Raw genomic sequence first — 5961 nt, 5'->3', positions numbered from 1 at the left:
TGCCGGAGGTTTGCACATCAGAGGAGAGCACACCTAGAAATTCCCATTACAAAGTTGGGTCTCGCTTTGTCTGTTCCCCTCCTCCTCTCTTTCGGCGCGAGCACCAGGCGTTTTGCATTGCATCAAGTTTGCGAATGCCTCCACAATTATATAACAGCTACCGGCAGATTCCCTTGCTAATTGTTCCAAAATTTCCGCATTTAATAGAGCGTCTGGGTATTTTCATATATTTAATTCTCAGATATTCTCTCCCGATATTTTATTTTGTTTTTCCTTTTCTTTGTAATTACTCTGAAATTTCACCCAAGGCACAATCATTAGCTTGGCACCAGTTTACCCTATTCTATAGGGTCTCCCCACTGAACCCTGGCCAATCCCCTGTCGTGGGTATGTGCCATGTCACGAAGGCAACAACAACCAGGGCGATGACGAAAATGAGGTGCATGGTCAACATCATAGTTTTCATCAACTTCAACTTCATAGTTTTTATGCCCTAAGGCAATAAACATCGCTTCAATAAAAAAAAAGGTGCATGGCCAGGCGCTCAAGCCTCTCTTCGTTACCAGACCTTCCACGTAGTCGGGATTTTGGCTAGTATCTCCTGCACAATTGCCATATACGGCGTGGTGAGTGTTTTGTAACTGCTTTTGTAGCGGGAGCTACACTAGACTACCAGCCGAGTATTTCGCGGTACATGCGAGAGGCCAGTTGTGCGCATGCGCCGTTACCATGGCGACCGGTGAGGAGCAGTGGGGGCGCCGCGCGCTTTCCGGTACATGGGAGGGGACAGTTGTGCGCATGCGCCGTTACCATGGCAACCGGAGAGGAGCAATGGGGCGACGGCGAGGATGGCAGCGTCTTACGTTAGCAGCACACACCGTCCTCGAAAGGTCCGTCGGAACGTACGCCCTGTCTGACCTGCTCGACGATAACCCGCGACGCCAAGTCCTCACAACGACACCGCCATACAGGAGCTCATAAGCGTCTGTGGGCATAAACTGGTTGAGTAGGCGGCGCAACTCGCGCGCATTTCAGCCTGGCCTACCCCTTCCGGGGCCCTGCACATCAGCGACCGTATCGAGCGCGCATTTCAAATCGCTCAATGTCACAACGTTACGTCCTCCAAGAAAAATACACTACATCTTTGAAGAATGAGTTTACCAAATTAAAATGCGCAGGTGCATAGATGCAACGAATTCTCAGGCGAAGTGCGTTAAACGTGCAGTCGAACGCCAGCACGCGTCCAAGCGCATCGTAGGTAACATGATGGTCTCGCAGGAGGGTGCGGTTCAAAACAATAACGCCAACGCCGCTAGAACGCGTGCTGGCGTACAAAAAGAAAGCACCGATGCCAAACTTGCGCTTAAATTCTGACACGTCACTGAGACGAAAAAAATTGGTCTCTTGCAGGCTGAGGATATCGCAGTCCGGTATGGTACAGTGAGGTGAAATATGGTATGAAATGTGAGATTTAACGACCCAAAGGAAGGCATGATAGCAGGGTCACCATAGCGGAGTGCTCCGGAATAGTTTGCGGTTAGTCCGGAAGCAGTAATGCCTGTGCCAGATTTAGTTCTTTCTGAATAGATTCGGCGCAATTTGCATTACTCCAAGCACAGATTTTTATCTAGGCCAGATGTTAAAGCGCATTTGTCGAAGGTCATTGTTCTTTACGTCTTTTTAAATAGAAACACCGTGAGAGAGAAAAAAAAATTCAGTTATAGGTCAATTACCCGGCCAGGCGAGTTCCACGTTGTGGCTCATGTACCCTAATATATTACGCGCCCTTCCAAATAAGAAAACATGCCATTGAAAATACGTATTTCATACTCCTCCGAGGCACTGACCGTATGCCACGCCTGAAGGCTCTCAGCTAACATGTCACAACGGGCGTGAAGAACGGTGCCGTTGATGCCCACCGGCTTTCTCGTGCTGCCCGGAGCGCAGGAGGTGCGGTGACGGCAGAACCGGCAGAAGGACGAATGGCGCCGCGAGGAGCGCGCAGACGATAAGCAGGAACGCGATCAAGAACGTCACGCAGCCAATGATCTTAGGAAAGGCGAGGAACAGGACGGCCAAGAACCACCGCGAACACCTGAAATTCGTCCGCACTAACTGAGCCAGCGCAAAACTGCCCCCCAACCGCCGGCCCCACCCGTAGGCTGCCCGACTGAAGAACGCCTAGCTCGCCTCCCATTCCTCGATGACTTTTCCCGCCTTGTGCTTCCGTCATCCTCATCTTTTGGCTCCCCTCGCCCTTTGCGAGGCAGCCAGGCTCGACCGCCAGAGCTCTTTTCTTCCGCCCGACAGCCTTACCCAGCTCTGACCCGGCCTTCACGAAGCTAACTGTGTCCTGGACTTGAGAACCTGTATACACTTTTACATACCGTTTTTTCTCTTTTATCGCGCATCGCGCTAGGGGGGGGGGGGGGGGGCATCTGTAGCGGCGCTGGCATCGCCAGCGGCACTGATGAAGATCTTCCTCGCGCATCAGAGAACGCTTTGGGCAACCGGCCTGGTCAGCAACATCAACAGCCCGCTCCGCCGGCTCAACAGCCGCGGCTACCGGGACTCCAATACACGTGGTTCACCCACCACACATTACTCTCAAATAAACTACATTTGGATATGCCACTTGAAAATGTATACGCTCTGTATTCGGATTCCTGGAACGCTGAACATGTGATAAATTGTAGAGTAAGGCAAAGAAGAAGACTAGCGTCAGTGGATGCAATGTAGTAAAATATGAGCCAGAATTTCGGCTACAATGAAGCCAATCAGAGCTCCTGCTGCTACCAACAGCCTTTTCTTTCGGAACTCACTGCCAATCGCGGTTCCCCCTGTAGTAAAACTGGTTGCATTACCATCGTTTGTCAAGCAAGGGCACATAATGCAGCGTGGCCTGGTTGCAACGCGTTGGAGTCGGGTAACGATGACTGTCCACCAGTCTACTGGTGCCCACTAAACGGGAAACAGCCCTCACGTTCCACACCTGAACGGATCACTTTAGAGGAAACTGCGCCGCTGTATTATGTCCTGTGCTTTCAACGGGCTACATAGTTAGTCACAAGACTATCGACTTTGTGCTATCCAGTCGACAAGAAGATCACTGTGGGGCGGCCGCGGTGGTTCAGTGGTTATGGCGCTCTGCTGCTGAGCCGAAAGACGCGGGTTCGATCCCGGCCACAGCGGTCTAATCTCGATGGAGGCGCAATCCAAGGGCCCTGTGTACTGTGCGATGACAGTGCACGTTAAAGAAGCCCAGGTGGTCGAAACTTCCGGAGCACTTCACTACGGCGTCTCATAGCCTGAGTCGCTTTGGGACGTTAAATCCCCAGAAACTCATATACCAGATCATATCCCAGTACCATTTCCAGAAAAAAAGCTTGCATAGTCAATATCGTTAATGCAGCGGTCGATCGATGCTGCGGCTGGCTGATGTGGGCGGGTGTGGCTGGTGAAGACCATAAGAGTGCCTGCGCAGCGATCAGTACCAACGGGGCCCCGGAATGAGGGACTCCGCCTTCTATTGCAAGATGCGAGACCCACTAGGGCCTCTCCCCGAGCACCTCTCTGTACAGGTAGATGAATAAATGCTTGTCACCACCATATCTCTCTGTATGCTCGATGAAATCCTCGAGTGAACTCGGGGTATACCCGCCGCGGTGGCTCAGTGGTTAGGGTCCTCAGCTACTGAGTCGGTGGTCGTGGTAGTGGTTTTTGTTAAAATAATAGTAAAAAGGAAGGAAAAGATTTTTGCTAGCCCCGGCATCTGCCATCGATAATGAAGCACCTGAGCTGGGGCAGCGGAAATAAAGGACAGCAGGCAGAATGGAGAGATGAAATGAAAGAGGTGAGGGGACAGGAATAGATAGGGGGAGAAGTAATATGTACAAACTATTTACACAATAAGTAATGTGTCCAGGTTGTGCGCGTGATTAGTTCATTTTTGGAGGAATTATCCGTCGGAGTACCCGGATTCGAACGTGACCGTGGCGCCGCGTTTCGATGGAGGCGAAACGCAAAGGCGCCCGCGTGCTGTGCGATGTCAGTGCACGGTCGAAATTATTTCGGAGCCCTCCACTACGGCACCTCTTTCTTCCTTTCTTCTTTCACTCCCTCCTTTATCCCTTCCCTTACGGCGCGGTTCAGGTGTCCGCCGATATGAGACAGATACTCCGCCATTTCCTTTCCGCACAAAAACCAATTACTATTACGCTAGTCAACACCGCGCTTCGTGCGAGCCGCGTATGTCGGGGCACGGGTGACGTCACGCACGGCGCAGGTGGCCGCCGCCGACTCCGTCGCCGGACCTTGCGCCGCTCTCTCCCGCTCCCTAGTCACTACTGCGCATGCGCCACTATTACCACCGAGCCACAGTTGTTCCGCCGCTACGCAGCCCTGCGCCTTTCCTCAAAATCCAACTTTCAATTTCCAGTTTCCTCTTTTCCTCCCTCCATTATCCCTTCCTTTACGGCGCGGTTCGGGTGTCCACCGATACATGTGAGACGGTTACTTTGCAATTTCTTTTCCTCAAAAACCAAATAAAATAAGTGAGCCGACGGCGTTCATAGAGTTCATTGGCGTTGACAGCTTTGCAAACTCCGTTCATTTTCACGAAATGAAAGGCGCACAACCGGCTCCGCAGGTCAGTGGAGACCTCCATCTCGCTTTTCGCTTTGTATATTCTGGATTAGCTGGGCTAATCCATATCAATTTTTTTCATTTTACTCGGGGTGTTCTCCTCTAGTAGGAATTACCCCGTTGTGCAGTCAGTTCTAGCTGCAGCCGTTTGGCAACTAATGCAGAACAAAACTACGTCTGACGTGAAAGTTCCTTTGAAAAATCATATTTATTTACCTAAAGATTCGATGCCACGGGCCGACCACAAGGTGGATAACGATATTAATGAGTTTGATTTACAGAGATTGGAAATGCGAAGCTTATATATGCTGATTACATCGTTACGGGTACGGGCGTCAATTATGGTAAGAAGTACCCAGCAGCTAGGATAAAGTTAGTTGCATATCAGTGTTTCGTCGATGGTCGTGTTAGGCGGCCTGATTACAGCCATCTTTCTTTTGAAGACATTACTGTGCACTCACAGACGGTTATGAGCTCCTGTATGGCGGCGTCTTCTTCACGACGCCAGCACGAGAGAAGGACTAACGGGGTCCTTGCATTTTTCGGTTGTTGGGGCCATGCCTGGTGACTGGGACCGTCCGAAGGAGCAGTGGCGCCACCATTGCGCCGCTTCTGGTCGAGCCCTTAGGATTCGCGTCTCAGCTGAGGTGCGTGTGGTGACGGCGAAGCTGCGTATATAGCTCAGAGCACCCCGTCGCCATCGTTGCTTATGTGCGCATGGAAGCAGGAGCTTTCGGAGCGTCTCCAGCGTCTTTTGCGATCATCCTATTTGACAGCGGCTGCATGGCGTTGTCGACGCAGTCCAACTGTTCATCCTGAGGTGCTTCGGTTTGCACGCCAGGAGCTGTTGTGCCCTCAAGGTTCCCCTGCTTTTACATCTTCCGCCAGGGCTGTGGCCCAGCCAGTTGGCAGGAATTTCAGTGCGCTTTTCGTCCATTTCCGGGATATATATCAGTCGCTCCTTCTGGTTGAACGCGATGACGTTTCCGCACACCCATTTTTTGCAGGCTTACCGCAGGTTGCCGCTGAACTTCATGATGGTCTTATGGCTCCAACAACAACAGGTGAAATCGAGGAGGCGTTAGATTCTATGAAACGAGGCTCAGCACCTGGGTCAGATGGTCTTCCTGTGGGGAGCTGTTTAAAATTCTGGCATATTGTAGACCCCATTTTCTCTGATGTGTTAAAAATCTGTTTCAGTCGGCATGTCTTTCCCGATTCATTTAAAAGAGGCCACATTGTCCTGATTCCTAAAAAGTCTCCATTCTCGAGACCCGCCGTGGTGGCTCAGTGGTTAGGGCGCTCGGCTACTGATCC

Source organism: Amblyomma americanum, chromosome 5 (genome assembly GCF_052857255.1).
Source record: "Amblyomma americanum isolate KBUSLIRL-KWMA chromosome 5, ASM5285725v1, whole genome shotgun sequence".
NCBI classification, from domain to species: Eukaryota; Metazoa; Arthropoda; class Arachnida; order Ixodida; family Ixodidae; genus Amblyomma; species Amblyomma americanum.
This window is presented reverse-complemented; position numbering follows the sequence as displayed.